Genomic DNA, 22111 nt, shown 5'->3' with positions numbered 1-22111 from the left:
AAAATGAATACAATCTGCCTCCAAGTATTCAAAAACACTAAAATCAGAATATATAAAAATTACTGTGGTATAATAAAACAGAACAATACAATCTCTAAAATCAGAACACTAAATAAAGAACAACACTCTGAAAGCAGGGGAATTTCACACAGGAAACAATCAGGGCTAGCTAACACCTCCCAACAAAGTCTTCCCATCACCAAAGTCTGGCAAATCCTCTGTTTTCTGAGGGCCACAGACAGTAGAAACACATAAAATATTGCAAACACCACCACTCTGAAAACAAGGGAATTCCAGACATGAAACAATCAGGGCCAGCTAACACCTCCCAACAAAAAATTAACTCAGGGAGGAAACAGCCAGGCTTTAAAGCTGCAAGGCCATTACATGGTAATCATTTTCCCTAATTACAACATTCATTCAGGTTTGAATTGGGGGAGCGGACAGAGCCCCCACTGTTAGCCCCAGCTTCTGCCAACCCTACAGTTCAAAAACATGCAAATGAGAGTAGATGAATAGGTACTCCTTCGGCGGGAAGGTAATGGCGCTCCATGCAGCCATGCCACATGACCTTGGAGGAGTCTACGGACAACGCCACCTCTTCGGCTTAGAAATGGAGATGACCACCAACCCCCAAAGTCAGACACGACTCAACTTAATGTCAGGGGAAAACCTTTACCCTTTACCTTAACTACCACCAATTCCTCCCATACCACCATACTTCGCCATAGCAACGCGTGGCCAGGCACAGCTAGTGTAATATACTTTTTAAAAATAGGTGTTATTTGCATCCTTGTAAACATCTATTCCAGTAGGGATACTTGGACTGATGGGATTTAGTTTTAGATCTTCCCAGGTACTGATCAAAGAACCACATGTCATTAAAATAACTTTTAACCTTTAGGAAATTAGCAGGAAAATATGTCTTATAAATTAAAGCAGCTCTGCAAAATTGCCTTGCCACCATCACATAATTACTGCTAATGAGGCATTGTTATTTTAGTAGCTCATAAAAAGGTTTTGGTGGAAATTAATGTAATGTCTTAATCTGGTTGGTTGAGACTTGAGTTGGTTACAAGAATGTTATTCATTGAGGTAAGGCATAACGTGGCAATTCCAGGGTCCCAATCCAACCTTTATAGGGGTCCCCATATGGGATATACTTCTTTCTGCATGATGTTATCATTTTAAAATTCCCAGGTTTTGTATGACCCACCCCATAATTCTAAATGATTGAAATGCTTCTCCTAAGATATTGGCAGGTAAGAGTTGTATGTAAAATGTGTTTTGATAGTTTAAATCCTGTCCTGTTGCCCCACCCTCCCCTGGAATTTTCAGAACCGAAACTGAATTTGACCCTCAGGCTGAAAGAAGTTACCTATGCTAATCTGTCAATTGCTAGCAACATATCTCCAAATAGTCTTGTAAAGATTGAAAAGGGAAGAAACCAGGACACTACCAGTTTGGTTACACATAACAAATGAATAAGCAACCATTTGTTGTCTTTGATCACAACTGCTTCACGATCAACAGTATCAAAAGGTACAGCAGGGTTTGTTATGATATGTAAGAAATCAGTAAATTTGTCTGTGTGTCAACTGCAAAATCAGATGCATGAAGCTGATTGGTTGAGCCATGTCTGGAGAGCTGGTTAAACCTGGGAGTTTTGATATTGTTGCATTTTTGTTCAGGCTTGAGCTAAGCAGGTGCACAGAGAGAGTTTGAAGAGAGAAACAGAGAGAGAGAGATACACAGAGTTTGAAGTGTGGTCTTGCTTCATGGACTGCTGAAGGAATTTATCCACATGGACAAAGGAAAGAACACTTTAATTCTCTCATGAAAGGACATTATGTGAGTTGATGCAACTGATCACATTGTATATAGAATTAAGGGAGAACTGGTTTAATGTCTTTTACAGATGGTACCTTACTCCGGAAAGGCTTGCGAAGTTTAGCAAAGGTAAAGGAGATGGGAAATGTTGGAAATGCCAGAAACATAATGGAGACTTCATGCATATGTGGTGGGGATGCAGAAAAATAAAAACGTTTTGGCAGGAAATAAACAGAGAAATGCAGAAAATACTGCAAATCAAATTTAATACAAAACCAGAATACTTCTTATTAGGTATGGTTGACTTTCAAATGGACTCCAACATGGAAAAACTCTTTATATACATGGTAACAGCGGCCAGGATATGTATTGCCAAAGTATGGAAAACACAAGAAATTCCCACAACAGAAAATGGATGCTGAAGCTAATCGATATCAAAAACATGGATTTATTAACACAAAAAGTATCACAGAGTATTTCGCCAAGACAATGGACCGATTGGAACAAACTGAGACAATATTTGTTAAGAAGCAATATAGAACTTTTATGATTTTCACTTACAGGAATTCTTAGACTTCAGGTTATATATGGTGGCTTGCTGAAAAATATCAAATGTTTAAAGGATGATTTATAAAGTAATGCAGAGGAGCTGGAAGTGGATATAGGGGTTTTTTTTTGTTTTTTCTTCTTTATTATATATATATATCTTCATTGTAATTTTCTTTTTTTTTCTTTTCCTATCTATTTCCCCAAATATGCTCTTTCTTTTTTTATATGTACACGTTAAAAATATAAATATATATATATATATTAAAAAAGCATTGTATATATGGTGTTTTGGATTTAAGGCGAATAAATTACTTATGCTTTATTGTTCACCTAGTGGCACATAGCTTCTTTCTCTGGGAAGGCAGTGCGTGGACTACACATTTTTGATTTTTGATTACTTCAAAAGGTTTAACACAATCAACTCAGTGATATTATCCATATTGATATCTGGACAGAAATCGTCTGAGTACACATGAACACTCTTAAAGCTGTATTCGGGTGGGCGCCAAGCTGGCAGTGTTCCAAGGAGATTACAGTTTACAAGTCTCCCTGAAGCTGATAGACAACCAACACTTATTCAACAATGTTCTCCAAACAGAGCAATACTTGGCTGGGAAATTAAATAGCAAGCAGCATATTTTATTTTGTTTTGAACAGAGGCTGAACAGCCACAGTGCTGAAGCCATCTGGCACCCTGCCCTCTTAAATGAATTTATAAATATCCTATCCGATTTTTCAATTGTTTTTTGCTAGCAGGAGTAGAAATGGATCCAGCTTATAGGTTACACTGCCAAGCATGTCATCCATACTGGCATACTGGCATCAATCAGATCCAAATAAATGACATGTAGTCAATGTCTTGAAGCCTTAAGTTTTGACTCTGTTTAAGTTGGCAACACACAGCTGAACTATAACTTAGTGAATGTTGAAATCCCAGATAATATCTGGGAGTGCTCAGCTCCAGAGGTTGTGCACTAGACACATTGATCTTGATAACCTACAGTAATAATGTAATTGTATCACAGATCACTGAGACTATGCTAATCAGAAAGGGAACAGTCATGTAATGGCAAAATTTAAGTAAGTCTTGGAGGAAAAAGGTTATTTGGACCCATTTTGGTCTGGTTTCAGGCCAAGGTATGACACCGAAACAGTTACTTTGACACATGGGCCTGCTTTAGAAAAAAGAAAGGGAGTGCTACTCTGCTGATCTTTCTGGATCTCTTCAAGGGCTTTTGATACCTTGAGCTGCCCTGAAGAAGGGCAGGATATAAATATTGTAATAAATAAATGTAATAAATACCATTGATCACGGTATCTTACTGGACCAGCATGAAATCGGAGTAGGGGGCACTGTCTTATAATAGTTCTGTTCTTATCTAGAGGACTGCTTAATAGCATTGGGGGTAAGCTTTTCAATATGTATAGAGAAGCCACTGGGTGAGACAAGAGTTCTGGCACTGGGTCCCACTAATACTCAGTTGCTGCTCATTTCTATTTCTCATCATTAATGCCAGCAGGGACTAAATCAGTGCCCATATGCTGCAGTAACCTGGATGGGGTGAAATAAATTGAAGCTGAATCCTGCATAAGATGGAGGCCCTGTTGAATGCTGGTTCTCAGGTCTGGAACTGGGTAAAGGGCCTATCCTGGATGGGGTAGCACTGGTCATCAAGGAGCAGATCTGAAACCCTTGTGAAACATAGTGAGGAGTTATAGAAAACTGTTTTCTTGATATTCGGTGCACTTAAAGACTTCTATATTAGTTCTGTTGTTCATACAAACTTTTGAATTAAGTATTGAAAAAAATCTGGAAGCATAAGAGAAAGAGCCAGAAATGGCGAAGGGGTAGGCATAGGAAATAGATTTTCCTCAAGTGTTGAACTTTTTCAAATGTGTACAAACATGTATAAGGCATAATTCATGTACTATTTAGTCATACATAACTAAAGAAGGTGTTTTCAGTTTCGGAAAAGTGTACTGCTTGAAGTACTACCATGTTTTATTGTAGATGGGCTTAGTAAACTGAAAGGCAAAAGAGCTTCTCTTCACTGTTGAATTAGACCACAGATTTCCTCTGCTTAAACTGGATCACTAATTATAGACTACACTCTACTGAAGTCTGAAGGTTATAATTTAAAACTATATAGTTCAAGTTACACCAAATCCTGTCATGGTGGTTTAATGTCAGCATGGAAATAAAACCTAAAAATGTAGTCACATGGATTTTTAATAGAATAATATAGAATGAAATGCATAACAACAGACTATTGCAAGGAAAAAATCAGGGGACAACCAGGAGAAATCCTATCAGCAATAGAGTTTGTTTTTGTTTAAACAAAGTTACCAACATTTGTCCACAACATATCCTGAAAAAGGGAAACAGATGCAACAGCGAGTGAGTTGGACAGATGAACTACTTGTGTGGATCAAAGTAAAGCTAAGAAAAGGTGCCTATTTTAGACTAGAACTCTCAAATTCTTCAGGTAGCATCAAGTTGGCCGAGGGGCTTGGGAGTTGAAATTCAAAGATATGATACGTCTGAGCTTTAGATTCTGGGGAGACGTAAGCCAGAAACCAGAGTAAGATACTTTATGCAAGGTCAGACTGGTCCCTCTCTATGTCTGTAGGCAGCTTCCCAACCATCTTTCACAGACAAATTGGAAGGCATCAGGCACAGAACCTGAGATATTCTGTGTGCAAACTAAATGTTCATGCAGAAAAAACAGATTTAGCATCAAACTTCTTTGTTTATATGTGTATTAAAATGCACATATGAAACAAGTGGCATCTGTGCTGCTAAGTAATTTCAAATGTTCTGATTGAACTACCACTGTGAGGTTAAATTTAATTTGAAAAAAGTTGTTATAGATTACAGCTCTCAGAATCCTTTAGCCAATATGGCAGTTGTAGCCCATGTTTTCAAGCTGTGGTTAAAAAAGTCCAAACTTACAGTATTTTTTCAAGACTGATTAATTACATTTTTATCTGGCAAGAAATTATATTTGTTACATCATATATCTAAGAGATGACAAAATAGTGTCTATTAATATTTTCACAAGCACCCTTTAACATGGTATTTAGTATTGAAGGGACCATGGGCCAGAAATTAATAGACGTTTGCATATATAGCTTTGCCTCTGCTTATATCGTACTAGCTTTTATATAGACAATAAGCTCTTTGTATGAGCCAAAGTAAGAAAGAACCTGTGCCCCTCCCTTTCTCTTGAGCTGGTACCTTTCTCCAGAAAATTCCAAGAACAGAAGCTAGTTCGAGTAAACAAGTGAGATCACAGACACCACTTCGTGCCAAAGAGGTGTGGAGGTGAAGAAGACCCTCAGTAATTGGTCAAGTTTAGATAAGCCAAGATATATATTCTTTGTTTACTACACCACGCTTCACGGCAGTCATTTGCAAGTACAAACCTTTTGGGGTGTGTACGGCTGTTTTGCCTTCTCATAGCTATGTGAAAATAAACTTTGCTTTTGTACTCTCATGAGACTGGATTTTCTGTCTCATTGCCTCCTGTGCCAGAACTCCCTTTTGAGATAAATTGTCTTACAGTATAACCTTTCCCCATACCTTTTCTTATTCTATCTCATTCCATTATTTTAAAAAATGCTTAGACTTTATTTTTATCATACATATTTTTTCATTAATATGTCCGGACAATAATATTAAATAATCACAATGCCATGTGTTAACTGTTTCATTTATTTTGGTGTGTCCAGTTCAGCTGAAAAACTATGCTATAATAATATAATAAAATAATAATAAATTTTATTTCTTACCACATTCTCCTGAGCCCCAAGATGGGTTCTAATATAGCTAAAAACATAAAACCATTTAAAACACATAGATTAAAACACACTTTAAAACCAAAGTATTAAAATGTCAGTTTAAAAATTAAAGTTTAAAATTGACTGGGAAGGCCACTTTTCCAACATGTGGTAAAATATATTGACTTATGATGACTTCAACAAGGAATATGTTTTAGAATTCTACAATACTAGAAGAACAGTTAAGGATTTTTTCACTAATGTAGTTTTGATTTTAAAAGCACCAAAGTTGCAAAGTATATGAGCAGTGATACTGTGTAATTTTTCAATAAAGTTTCTTCTTAAAATCTTCCCTGTCTTGAAGAAAATAAGTTTTAATTTTATAGTTTTCTTACAAATTAATACTCTGTACTCTGAAAATGTTCTCAGTCATGCTTATGAGATCTTAATAGATTCAGATGGCAATCTAATTTAAATTTTATTTAAAGTTATAATCACTTTCTGTTTAAATTATAACTGATTTCCCCACACGATTGTAATTCAGTCCACAGTAAATGGATGCTTAAGGCCAATTAAAATCAGCAGGATCTTGGAGTGCATAACTGTGGGCTGGATTGCAGTCAATGTATGCCAAATCTAGGTTATATATAAATGATGAAATACAATATTTTGATATGTCCCCGGTTTGTAGTAACAAATTAGGCTTATTGTGACAGTCCTGACATTCAGCCGAGTAAAGTGTTGTGGGGTTGAGGGAAAGGGATAGATGAAAGAAGGACCTTCCATTTAAGTGCAGCAGTATCCTTTTTTAAGTAAGGCATTTGGGATGTGCTTCAGCCAGCACCTGGAAGCAACTAGTTACAAACAACTAGTTATCCACAACTCCAAGACATTATATTATGATTGTAATTTGATAAGGAATGGCTTATTTATTTGTTTGTGGTGTAGGTAGCTCAAGTTGTAGCTTATAGTAGTGCCTTGTGCTGTTCCATGATGCCCTGTTGTGAAGACTACAACAAGGGACAATATTCAAACCTAGCAAAGAGCTTTTGACACACAAAGAACACCTTTCAAGCACCTCTTCCAACCTCCAGTGGAAAAACAGAGTAGGGATATATTTTATAGGGTTTCACTTCTGTGGATTTGATGATTTGTGGATTTGATCAATATGATCTGTCTAGGAATCTCTAGGTCTTTTGATGTGATTTTGTGACCTGACGTTTACCATACAGTTGCACTAGAAGACCTAAAGATTCCTAACACTTTGCTAGCCATTTGTAGATTGCACTGGAAGATGTAGGGATTCCTAGGATACTTCCAGATAGTGCCAAAATCCGCATTTTAGAACTGTGTAAAAAAATAATAATCCCAGGACCTGACAGTAGGTCCACCCACAGACCTGTAAGTCTCAGGATTGGGGTCCCACTGTCCTCACAGACTTCCTCTATAGTGGATCAAGATAGCGGCCAGACAAAGGACATCTAGCGGAATTTTGTTTTGAAAAAAAAAAATGTACTGGACCGTATATATGCACATCAGAATATTTTAATATAAACACAAGCAGATTTGCATGGGCGCATATGAGGTTCAACACATAGCAGAGGGATTTTTTTACACTACTTGTTTTACACTACTTTGGACTTTTTAATGTCTGTATGCTACTGTACTTTCATTCATACATACATTTATATCTTGTCCTTCAGTGTTTTTCAAGGGGAGTTTACAAACAATTTTCATAGAACAAGAATAAACTAAAACAACATATTTCCAAAATGAAGCCTTTTTCAATGAAATAATAAAACAACTAAAGTCCCAAATATCGTGCAGCATTAAAAGTCCAAAGTAGTGTAAAACAAGGTAACAGCTGAAATAAATAGTAAAGTGCATGCCATAATAGCAGGCAATGTCCCAGATATCTTGATACGAGTACATTCTTCCTGCTCATTCATAATATTTATCTCCCTCTGTGGCAACAAAATGTGTCAATAATAGATATCAGGTTGCTTGCCTTTTGTGACACCCAAAACCAGAAGTATGCAGGAGCCATATCTGTTTGTCACCTGAAAGAAGCATGCCTTCTCTTTCATGTGGCTCACCTGAAATTATTGGAAGCACCTGGAGGATAGCTTCAGAAAATCTTGGTCTCTCTTCTGTACACAACGTATTCTTTGAAGTTTTCACCAATGTGGAGCCTTAAAAGCAAGCACTCACATTTAAGTGTGCTCTTTTGATGGTGAAATGGATTGGTATTTTAAAAGAACATTAAATAATCTTTCGTACTATAATATATAAGAAACATTACTGCTTGAAAAAATAATGGCACATTTAACCAAATCTTTATGTCTGGTATTCCTAAAATATTACAAAGGATTTTTGTTAACTAGTATCATTGCTACTTTACAGATGTGGCATTTATTAGCTTAGGAGGTGATAATTGCATCACCAATCTAGCAATGCATAATGTTTACCTTCTATCTTCTCTCTGTGAAAGCAATCTCATATATTGTTTCAGTTTCCATTCTAAATTCAATTGAAAAGGCAAACATTTCCCCACACCTTTAACAGCTATTATATGTTTTAATAGATTTAATCTGAATAGTTTTTAATACTAATGATGGTTAATAGTGTTTAAATATTTGTATATTTTTAATTGTATTGCAATGCTTTTAATGTTAGCTGCTTTGAGTCTCCTTATGAAGATGAAAAAGTGGGATATAAATAATAATAATAATAATAATAATAATAATAATCGTATTTATTAAATATAGGCACTGAATGTACTCAGTAGTTAAAATTATGCAAATATTAATTACCAGCAAAGAAGAGTGAATGCTTGAAAGAAGCATGTCTTTTTCAAAAGGTAAGAGTGTGAAGGATGAGAATTAGTTTTGCCCATTGCAAAATGTTCTGTGGTGACAATGTTGATGTTATATGACAGTTTCAATAACTTCACCCCGCCAATTATGATGCAGAGAAGTGAGATTACTGCTCTCAAACTAAGACTACTTATCTGAAAGCAAATGCCACTGAAATCCATGGAATTTACTTACAAGCAAATAGATGAGGAACTGCTCACTGAACAGTTCCTCATCTATATGGAAAACTCGAGGATGACATTGAATAGGTTTCTACATGCTAGGGAAGAAGGTTTGTTCATCCTTTAATGTTGGGATTGTATATGAGTATGTACTACAATGCATATGACTATGTACTACACTGATATTTTCGTACATATATATGGAAATCACAACAAATCTTATCAGAATGTATATTGAGCAGATTAAAATGGGAAACGTGACATCTTTTCTCAAAAAGGAATATTACTTTGTGTGATTGCTTGTCTGCTTGATTTATTTTTCTTTTTACAAAAGAGTTCAATCTTGGCAGTGTATGAATATGACAAGTTATAGGTAAATTGATAAGTAATGTAGTGATAGCTGGCATCTGGGTTAACGCTCAACTACACATTGCATGATTCACTGATACAAAAAAGCAGATGGTAACGCTGACCAAGATACATTTTGATGCTTCAAATGTTAGCCCTGTTTCTGGGTATATTTGACCTACTGATTTCAAAAGCGACACCAGTTTTCCCCTCTCAGCTCTAGTTTTTGAAATACAGAACATATGCCATCTAGCAGTCCCCATCTGCTCACCCATAGAAAACCATGATAACCTTACCTAAGAAACTAGAGCTGATGTGATCTATCCAATGCAATTTTCTGAATCAGCTTCCCAGGTAACCCCAGGAACAAGCCTAAAAACCAGGACACCAATAACTTTTTTTGGTTAGGCTGAGTGATGTATAGCTTGGTGTATAAGCTATTAACACTTTCCTTTCATGCCATGTCACTCAAATGTTCCTCTTTCCCATTTTCTACTTTGCTTTTGGAGAGAAGTTGCCACATACTGGTGAATGCTGCCACACCAACAGAAAACTCCCTGAGGATATTAAAGGGCTGTATTAAAGGACTGTAGGCTTAGTTCAGTCTTGAGACAAAGGATGCTTCCAGACAGTGCCAAAATCCGTGTTTTATAACTGAGGTAAAAATCTTGGGACCTGACAGTAGGTCCACACACAGATCTGTCAGTCCTGGGAAATACAGTAGAGTCTCACTTTTCCAACACCCGCTTATCCAATGTTCTGGATTATCCAATGCATTCTTGTAGTCAATGTTTTCAATACATCGTGATATTTTGGTGCTAAATTTATAAATACAGTAATTACTACATAGCATTACTGTGTATTGAACTACTTTTTCTGTCAAATATGTTTTATAACATGATGTTTTGGTGCTTAATTTGTAAAATCATAACCTCATTTGATGTTTAATAGGCTTTTCCATAATCTCTCCTTATTATCCAACATATTCGCTTATCCAACGTTCTGCTGGCCCATTTACATTGGATAAGCGAGACTCTACTGTAGTCCCTTGTTGTCCTCACAGTCTTCCTTTGTAGTGAATCAAGATGGAGGGTGCATGAGGGACATCCGGTGGAGGTTTTTTTTTTTAAAAAAAAAATCACTCCGTTATGCTCTGGACCTCATATGCTGACATGCAAATATCTTAATGTAAACACAAGCGGATTTGCATGTGTACATATGAGGTCCAGAGCATAATGGAGTAAATTTTTTAAAAAAACTTTAGTCAGATCTCTCTCTTTATCCAATAGTTTATTCAAGCTCTCTTTAATATTCTAAAGTGTAAAATAGTTTCAGAGAGTTCTAATTGCTTTCCCATTTTGCTTCCCTTGAGCCAGCTGTGTGTCTGTGATTCCACATCTTGACAGCTCAATTAGCTGATCAGCTGTTTTGGGCTTTTAAAATGTGCATGTTCGCTGGAGCAGTCTACTACCCGGTTACTTCCAGATTTTTAGCCATGTATAGAAGGGCACTGAAACAAATTTCTAGCCTCTAGTTAACTGTGGGTTCTCTGCATCTGGCTCTTGTTGGTGGAACTCAGTGGTCTAATTAAAAAACAGCAAAGTAGATCCAGGAAGCTTGACATCTGTCTGCATCTAACTGAGTGCACTAAATGTGTGAATGCATTGGGGGGGGGGGGGGGGGACAGCTGCTTGGATAGGTGTCATGAAGGCTGGGTGAATGAAATCCTTTCTACACAATATCATCCTCTGAGATCCTTTTTTATTTGGTGAGGCAAAACTGCTATTCATGCCAAAAAATCCCCAGTACCTATACCAGGCCTATATAGACACTATGCTGTGGAATAACCTCAAGATTTTAATCTCGGGGAATATCCCTGAGGGAGACACCCCCCCCCCCCCCCGCAATGGCCAGGACGCCTACTGTATGCTGAAAATAGCAAGGCTAGAACTAATACTTAAAAAGACAGGCTGCAGGGAAACAGCTGCAAGTTGTAAACAGTGCAACATTTTCTGCTGCTTTTAAAGTTCCTTTCAGCTATATATTTCCCAGGCTCTACTGAAAATAACCAAGAACCATTACAGTACTGGAAGCCTATAATGAATGGATCTAGCAGTCAGTATTGTTTCAGCCTATAACAGGAAAGATTATTCATCGGTTAGGTCATACTTGGTTGCTTAAGTACAGAGAGAGCAGCAGAGCACTCTTGACAAAGTAACAGTAAGGAACAGTGATTTATTTCTCTGTTTATGGAGCTCCTTGATGACACACAAAGTTAGGAAGAGAGAGAGTAGGATAACCATAACCATTATAGATGGTTCAACTTGTAGCTAATGTGTTCTGAAAGTATTGAATCTGAAATGAACTATACCTTTTTCCAGCATTTTATCAATATTCATGCTGAATAAAAAAATGTAAAGCGTGCAGTAACAAAATGTGGCTGTCTCTCAAACTGATCAGCCTTGCCATATGAAAGTAATTGGTAGGCCATCTGGAAGAGAACATGATAATCTAAGGCTAGGAGGATCTCTTTCTCACTCACCTGTCACCATGATCAACATATGTCTAGGTGAAGTCTAGACTTGGAGCAAACCCTGGACATACTTGCCATTTACATTTCTCACAAACTTCTCTTTAAAGACCAGCTAAACTCAAGGTGCATCTATAGAGCAAAATTAATGCAGTTTGGACCACTTTGATGGCCATGGCTCAATGCTATGGACTGATAGGAGTTGTAGTTTTTACAAGGCTTTGAGCCTTCTCTGCCAAAGAGTGCTGTTGCCTCTTTGAATACGGTGACACAATGGGTTAAACCCTTGTGCCTGCTGAACTGCTGACTTGAAGGCTGGCGGTTCAAATCCGCAAGATGGGGTGAGCTCCCATCTGTCAGCGCTAGCTCATGCGGGGACATGATAACAGGATGGTAACATATCCAGGCATCCCCTGGGCAACGACTTTGAAGACGATTGATTCTCTCACACCAGAAGCAACATGCCTCAATTCACTTCTGACACTATTTAAAAAACAAACAAACTACAATTCTCAGGATAACATAGCATTGAGCAATGGCAGTTAAAATGGTGTCAAGCTGCATTAATTCTATAGTATAGATGCTCCTCTACAGTAGTTTTCCAGTGAATAGGGAGCCCTGGTGTGAAAAAAATGAATAAAAACAAAGACATCCGCGATAGGTCATATCAACCTCAAGAGGCCAGTGATGTTGCTGGGCCTGCCTTCTATACAGAAAAATACAGATACCTCTTTTTTAAACTCAGAAATCTCTTGCTTTCTTCCAGAAAGCAGTCCTGATGGCAGTTGCTTTCTAGCACCTGAATCTTCAGACGTGCAGCTTTTCCTTCCCATTTGTGCATGTCATCATTTTGCAGTTCTGGCCTGTTTTAAAAGCTCAGCCACAGGTAGGAAGTGCCTCTGTTCTACATTTTATACACACCACTATACAAATAGTGTTTCTAGACTAATATGTAAGTCAGAACCACATCTTTATATTACACAATTCCACTCAGAAGAAAACAAATGTACTAACAGCTTTTTATGCCTACGTTACACATGTGGTTTGTGGTTTCCATAGTTGTGGTTTCATGGTTTCCGTAGGAACTAGCCAGTTCACTCACTGATTTTAGTGCAGTTGTCAGAAGTCTCACCAGTTTTCTTTTACATCACTGTTGCACATAGAAACACAAACCCAGATGTATGGTATAGGAGGAAAAGTCACCCAATAAAATTTATTATTATATTATTAATTTATTTCAGTTGTAACACTGTACCACAAAACTCACAACGCATCGTGACTATAACAACACAACTAAACGCCCCAGAAATACGAAACTTTGCAACACAACACAAAAGCCTTCCCTCCCGGTTGTAACAACACAACCACACCACAAAACCACAATCCGGACCCATAAAACTCACATCAACGCATTGTGACTATAATAACACAACTAAACCAGATGGCCATCTGTCTGAGATGTTTGGGTGGGTTCTTCCTCCATGACAAAAAGAAAGAAAGGGGTTGGACTGGATGCAAACTACAAATTCCAGCACCCCATGACATGAGTCCATGCATTTCAATTAGAGGCCTCTTCCTTCTCCCTTTCCCTGCCATCCAACCCACTGACCCAGTTCCATGGCTCCGCAGGCAGGAAAGGCTGGGACGAAGAGAAGGAGGGAGGGAAGTGAAGGAACACCAAGGACAAGAGCCCTCCCTCTCTGCCCGGAAGGCCAAGAGCAAAAGGGAGAGAAAGACCATTGATCCGGTTATATTTACCCTCCTTTCTGATCAGTGTGTTCTTATCAGCGAGCTCAGGATTGGAACAGAGAAAGGGAACAGCATAGGAATAAAGAAAACAAGGAGAGCACCCACTCTATCTATCAATCCACTCATCTATCCATCCACTCACCCATTAATAATAAGCACCTACACAGGCAAGAATCAGCCATGCACTGAGGCTACAAGGCCATTCAGTGCTCATCCACCTCCCCAATCCCTACATTCACACTTGGCCTCCAAAAAAAAAAAACCCCAATTACAATAATAACAATGACAACAACAACAATAAGAATCAACACCATCACAGGCAAGAAGCAGCCAGGCACTGAGGCTGAGAGGCCAGTCAGTGCTACACTGGGCCTCCAAAAAACAATACAGTAGCATCTAACTTATCCAACCTTCATGACCACTACAACAACAACAATAATAATAAACACCTACACAGGCAAAAAAAAAAAAAGACTATTGTACCACAATAAAAATATAAACCGCACTCAGCAGAATCAGACATCACGATTAACAACAAACCAAAGACAACAGGCATCTCAAGCAATTATCAATCAACACAAAAATTGAAGAAGGTAACAGACTTCAAATACTACTACTAATGTGAGTATAAAGAAGGGTGGAGGTCACAGCATAAATACAACCTAATGTAGACTGACCAACACCACCAGACTAAACCACAGCAACGCGTGGCCGGGCAGAGCTAGTCTATCTATATATATAAAAGAGTGATGGCATCACGGCAATTCACAAAACAACAAAAGTACAGGCCCCCCAACCTCAAAATTTGACAACACAACCCATCATCCACGCCTCAAGGTTGATACAACAAAAAGAAAAGAAAAATAAAGTCCTAATTAGAGGGAGAGCAATAATTTTTTTATCCAATTGCTGCCAGTTTAGAGGGCTAATCTCTGCCCACTTGGTTGCCTAGCAACCAGCCAAGGGACAGCCAGGTTTCAGTTAGGGGACAGGCAGATTTAGGCCTCACTGAGTCTTCTTCCACAGATTATCTAATTTGCACTGGATTATATGGCAGTGTAGACTCAAGGCCCTTCCACACAGCTATATAACCCACTTATAATCTTATATTATCTGCTTTGCACTGGATTATCTTGACTCCGCACTACCATATAATCCACTTCAGTGTGCATTTTATACAGCTGTGAAGAAGGGGCCTCAGATAATCCAGTTCTGAGCAGATAATATAAGATTAGAAATATACAGTAGAGTCTCACTTATCCAACGTAAACAGGCCGGCAGGATAAGTGAATATGTTGGATAATAAGAAGGGATTCAGGAAAAGCCAATTAAACATCAAATTAGGTAATCGTTATACAAATTAAGCACCAAAACATCATATTATACAACAAATTTGACAGAAAAAGTAGTTCCATGCGCAGTAATGCTATGTAGTATTTACAGTAGAGTCTCACTTATCCAACACTCGCTTATCCAACGTTCTGGATTATCCAACGCATTTTTGTAGTCAATGCTTTCAATATATCGTGATATTTTGGTGCTAAATTCATAAATCCAGTAATTTCTACATAGAATTACTGTGTATTGAACTACCTTTTCTTCCAAATTTGTTGTCTAATATGATGTTTTGGTCCTTAATTTGTGAAATCATAACTTAATTTGATGTTTAATAGGCTTATCCTTAATCCCTCCTTATTATCCAACATATTCGCTTATCCAACATTCTGCCGGCCCGTTTATGTTGGATAAGTGAGACTCTACTGTACTGTATTTACAAATTTACCACTAAAATATCACAATGAATTTAAAACACTGACTACAAAAACACTGATTATGAAAAGGCAGACTGCGTTGGATAATCCAGAACATTGTATAAGCGAATGTTGGATAAGTGAGATTCTTCTTTAATATGAAATAATTACTGGGATAGAATAATGCAGAACAATATAATCTCTAAAACCAGGACAGTAAATAAACAGGGGAATTCCACACAGGAAACAATCAGGGCCAGCTAACACCTCCCAACAAAGTATTCACATCATCAAAGTCTGGAAAATCCTCTGTTTTCTCAGGGCCACAGACAGTAGAAGTACATAAAATATCGCAAACAACACCACTCTGAAAACAAGGGAATTCCAGACAGGAAACAATCAGGGCCAGCTAACACCTCCCAACAAAAAATTCACTCAGGGAGGAAACAGCCAGGCTTTAAAGCTGCAAGGCCATTACATCCTAATCATTTTTCCTAATTGCAGCATTCATACTTGCCTCAAACAAACAAAAAAAACCAATCAGAAATATTGTATATTCACAACCTTTAGGAAATAATATCCCCTGATGGCGCAGCGTGTTAAAGCGCTGAGCTGCTGAACTTCTGGACCGAAAGGCCACAGGTTTGAATTGGGGGAGCGGAGAGAGCCCCCACTGTTAGCTCCAGCTTCTGCCAACCCAGAAGTTCGAAAACATGCAAATGTGAGTGCATCAATAGGTACTGCTCCGGCGGGAAGGTAACGCCGCTCCATGTAGTCATCCCACATGACCTTGGAGGAGTCTACGGACAACGCTGGCTCTTCGGCTTAGAAATGGAGATGAGCCCCAACCCCCAGAGTCAGACACGACTGGACTTAATGTCTGGGGAAAACCTTTACCCTTTACCTTAACTACCACCAATTCCTCAATACTTTATTTCCCATACCACCAGACTTCGCCACAGCAACGCGTGGCCGGGCACAGCTAGTATATATATAAATGTAAAAAAACTCAAAGTTTTACTATGAAGTAAACAACAAAACCACTGAACCAAATCATGCCAAATTTGGCCACAAAAGACATAGTCATCCAATCTATGTCTTTCAATAAAAAAAACCCTATAAAATAGTCCAAATTACAGAGGATGGGGAAGAACCTTTCTCCCCCTTACTGCCAGTCAGAAAGGTAGGCCCTTCTGCCTTTCGGCCCCCGCTGCCTTTAGGCCCCGCCCCCTTCATGTCCTAGCAATTCCCTCAGCCAAAATGGCGCCCAGGGCACAGTCAGGGTTCAGTTAGGCCTCTTCCATACTGCCTATAAAATACAGATTATCTGATTTGAACTGGATTACATCGCAGTGTAGACTCAAGGCCCTTCCACACAGCTATATAACCCAGAATGCCAATGCACATAATCCACAGTATCTGCTTTGAACTAGATCAGGGGTCTCCAAACTAAGGCCCGGGGTCCGGATGCGGCCCTCCAAGGTCATTTACCTGGCTCCCCACCCTCAGTTTTATAATATAATATTTTTATATACATATCATGTTGATAAAATATTATAATGTTATATAATATACTAATAATAATACCATATAATAATATTAATTATATGTTATATATTACACATATTACAGTATAGTGATATAGTTCAATATCTATATATATAAATGAGTGATGGCATCACGGCGACCCACAAAACAACAAAACTACAGGCCCCCCAACCTCAAAATTTGACAACGCAACCATCATCCACGCCTCTAGGTTGATACAACAAAAAGAAAAGAAAAATAAAGTCCTAATTAGAGGGAGAGCAATAATTGTTTTTATCCAATTGCTGCCAGTTTAGAGGGCTAATCTCTGCCCACTTGGTCTCCTAGCAACCAACTCAGCCAAGGGACAGCCAGGGTTCAGTTAGGGGACAGGCAGACTTAGGCCTCACTTAGGCTTCTTCCATAGATTATCTAACTTGCACTGGATTATATGGCAGTGTAGACTCAAGGCCCTTCCACACACCTATATAACCCATTTATAATCTTATATTATCTGCTTTGCACTGGATTATCTTGTAGTAATATATAATGCTAATATTGTGTTATGCTAATATTATAATATATTGTATGTCCATACAGCTGCTTTGAGTCCCCTTCGGGGTGAGAAGGGTGGGATATAAATGTAGTAAATAAATGTAGTAAATAAATAATTAATTTTAGACTTAAAAAGGTAAAGGTAAAGGTTTCCCCTGACGTTAAGTCTAGTCATGTCATGTCCAGTCTTTAGACTTAAGCTCGCCCAAAGTCTGAAATGACTTGAAGGCACACAACAACAATCCTAATTAACTTGACTATCTCATTGGCCATTAGCAGGCCCACACTTTCCATTGAAATCCATTGAAATGTTGGTTAAAATTGTTTTCATTTTTAAATATTGCATTGTTCTTTCATTGTTGTTGTTTTGCACTACAAATAAGACATGTGCAGTATGCATAGGCATTTGTTCGTATTTTTTTCAAATGATAATTCGGCCCCTCAGCAGTCTAAAGGATTGTGGACTGGCCCTCTGCTTTAAAAGTTTGAGGACCCCTGAACTAGATTATCTTGAGTCCACACTGCCATATAATCCACTTCAGTAGATTTTATACAGCTAGGTAGAAGGGGCCTCATATAATCCAGTTCTAAGCAGGTGATATAAGATTATAAATGTAAGATATAATAATTACTGCAGTATAATAATACAGAACAATATAATCTCTAAAATCAGGACAGTAAATAAAGAACAACACTCTGAAAACAGGGAAATTCCTGACAGGAAACAACCAGGGCCAGCTAGCACCTCCCAACAAAGGGTTCCCCCAGGCAGGAAGCAGCCAGGCTTTGAAGCTAATTGCAGTAGTCATACTTGCCGTACCGAGACTATTAATTGCTATTCAACCTGGCCAACCAAGGATTCTGAAAGGTAGATGATATGCGTGTGCGGGGCCCCAGAAATTGAGGACTTGCCCCACTATTTGTTTGCATGCACTCTATACTCTGCACCAAGAAATAAATTCTTAGGGCCCATTCTATGGTACCTACAATCGAACACGGTTGCAGAAAAGATCTTCTACCTTTTACCTGACACCAACTCCACAATCACATATAAGGTCTCTCTCTTTGCCTTGGCAGCAAATAAAATCAGAGCAAGACTGATTGCGGACATTGCAGTCGACTGCGCCGGAGCTGATTTTATCTAGTTTTTAATATGACTGATATTTTATATTGGCTTTTTACTGGTTATATTTTGCAAGCTCTGTTTTATACTCCAGGCACCGTGCTTTTAACTGTGGAACTGTTTACGGGGTTTCTATAGACGCTTGGTTGATATTTTTACTTATGTTTTTTTAAATGACTGATTTTATACATTGGCATTTTACCGGGAATTGTGCAGTCCCCAGCACATGTTGCACTTGTGCTGCTGCACCACACAATGCATAGTTTGCATGTTCTGTTTTATCCTGCTTGCATCCTACTTTTTAGTGTTGGATTTTACAGTGTTTTGTATAGATGTTTGTTTGATGTTTGTTTGATGTTGTTTCTGTAAATGCATATGACCATTGGTCGGAGCATTAATAAATTGATTGATTGATTGATTGAAAGGTAGAAAGTGGACAGGCTTGCAAGCAGCAAGGCTATTCAGTGCTATTCAACCTGGCCAACCAAGATTTCCCCTAGATAGAAAACCCCCAGGCTTTGAAGCCATGAGGCTACTTCGTCCTATTCAACCTGGCCTAGCAAGGATGCCCTATGTAGAAAGCAGCCAGGATTTTAAGCCGCAAGACTATTCAGTGCAATTCAAGCTGTCCAAACAATGATTCCCCTACAACGGAAGTAGCCAGGCTCTTTGATTTGATTGCTACTTTAGCTCGCCAAACAAGGATTCCCCTAGCTATAACACAGCCAGGCATTGAAATTGCAAGGCTATTCAGTGCAATTCGACCAAACCAACAAAGGATTAATCTTGGTAGAAGGCAGCCAGGCTTTGAAGCAGCGATACTACTCTGTACTATTGAAGCTGACCAACCAAAGATTCCCCTAGGTAGCAAGCAGCCAGGCTTTGAAGCAGTGAGGCTATTTGTTGCAATTCTAGCAGCCCCAAAACCCATTTTCCTAGAACACAAGTTCCCAGGCTTTCTGGCAGCAACCCTATTCCATTGCATTCCAGCTCACCAAACAAGGATTACCATAAGAAGAAAACGGCCAGGCTTTGAGGCTGCAAGGCTATTCACTTCTATTCCACCTGGCCAACAAATGATTTCCATAAGCCACAGCAATGCTAGTCTGAGTTAAAAATGGATCCTGATCAGAAAAAAAAGAATACAAATTAAACCAACCTATGTGATGACTATTTTAATTATTGACAAGACTCTCAATTAAAGCTGTAATAACCATTAGTCAGAAGTTGTCGGTAGAGTTGTGCTGAGGATCTAGAAATTCCTATAGAAGTGGTCCATCAATTTTTTTTAAAAAAATAGCAATTTTCTTTTGTTTTTTTCCTCATCTTTACGGGTGTTCTGCACCCTTAACCCCAGAGGAAGTGGAGGGATGACTGTACTCTATTTTGAGGTTCTCAGCCTGAATTTCATATGGAACCTCTCAAAGTGTTAATTAGTCCCAAATGACACAGTTTCTTTGTCTTGTGTTTTTACAATCTGTCTACAATTTTAAAAAAAGAGTCAAAAGTTTCCTTACAAAAGCTATGACTTGTTAATACTTGCTGCGGCATTAACAGAGTGATTAGAGTGATGAAATGCAGAATGATTCACAATATGATATCCTCACTCACTTCATAACTGAGAGGGAAAACAGGGCAAACACCAATTGAGGTAAACTCATTCAAGCAAAGCCACTGCCTTGTACCTAGCCTCCAGCTGTGAGTCAAATGAAGGTGAATGTTTGAAATAACTCAATAGTGTTTATTCTGTTGGGTGGGGAACATATTCCAGGAAGCAAACTCATGTAGACATGTAGCCTGGTTTTATCTCTCCATGTTACTTACTGAATTCATTGGGTTTCATACTTCAGAAAATATATTTAGTGGTGTAAGCTAATCCCTGTTTCACAATAAACAACATGCAATAAATTCAATGCATAGTGTTCAGTATAAGTTGTTTGAAACATACTGTGAATTACTTACTAGTATGTGGAAACATGCTAAGTAGGGTGCAAATGAATTTTGTATGTCTTGTAGATGTATGACCATATGCTAGAGCAGGGGTCCTCAAACTTTTTAAGCCGAGGGCCAGTCCACAATCCTTCAGACTGTTGAGGGGCCGGATTATCATTTGAAAAAAAATACAATCAAATTCCGATGCACACTGGATATGTCTTATTTGTAGTGCAAAAACAACAACAACAACAATGAAAGAACAATACAATATTTAAAAATAAAAACAATTTTACCAACATACATTTATCAGGATTTCAATGGGAAGTGTGGTTCTGCTTCTGGCCAATGAGATAGTCAAGTTAATTAGGGTTGTTGTTTTTGTTGTTGTTGTTGTTGTTGTTGTTGTTGTTGTTGTGTGCCTTCAAGTCATTTCAGACTTTGGGCGAGCCTAAGTCTAAAATTTATTTATTTATTTATTATTTACTGCATTTATTTACTACATTTGTATCACACCCTTCTCACCCCAAAGGGGGCTCAGAGTGGCTTACAAATTATATGTACATACAATATATTATATTATTAGCATAGCACAATATTAGCATTATATATTACTATATTGAACTATACCACTATACTGTAATATTATTAGTAATATTATATGTAATATAGAATATATAATTAATATTATTATATGGTATTATTATTAGTGTTATATTGTATTACATTATAATATTATTATCAATATTATATGTATATAAAATATATAATATTATAAAACTGAGGGCGGGGGCCAGGTAAATGACCTCGGAGGGCCGCATCCGCCCCCCGGGCCATAGTTTGGGGACCCCTGTGCTAGAGAGAAAGCCGTAATGATTCAAATTAAAATTCAGTTTTCTATACTCTTGTTTGCATTTTCTGTGTTTGATTCCCATTGAATAAAAACCATAAGGTTTTTGTTTATTTATTTAGATTTTTTCCTGTTTTTGTAGAATCACTTTTGATAAATGATCTCACTCTGAGTTTTAAAGCTTGAAGAGCTCTTGAACTGTTTGAAACCAATTATCATTGATCCTCTACAATAGATACATTTTACCCTTTATTTGGAGCCTTCGGTGGAGTAGTGGGTTAAAGTCTTGTAACTTGAAGTTTGGGTTGCTGACCTGAAGGCTGCCAGGTTCGAATCCCACCTGGGGAGAGCGCGGATGAGCTCCCTCTATCAGCTCCAGCTCCATGCGGGGACATGAGAGAAGCCTCCACAAGGATGGTAAAAACATCCAAAACATCTGGGCGTCCCCTGGGCAACGTCCTTGCAGACGGCCAATTCTTTCACTCCAGAAGCAACTCCGGTTGCTCCTGACACGAAAAACCCTGTATTTCAGTAGCAAAACTATTCAAGT

This window comes from Anolis carolinensis, chromosome 1 (genome assembly GCF_035594765.1).
Source record: "Anolis carolinensis isolate JA03-04 chromosome 1, rAnoCar3.1.pri, whole genome shotgun sequence".
Lineage (NCBI taxonomy): Eukaryota > Metazoa > Chordata > Lepidosauria > Squamata > Dactyloidae > Anolis > Anolis carolinensis.
The sequence above is the reverse complement of the archived record's forward strand: the minus strand, read 5'-3'. Positions refer to the sequence as shown.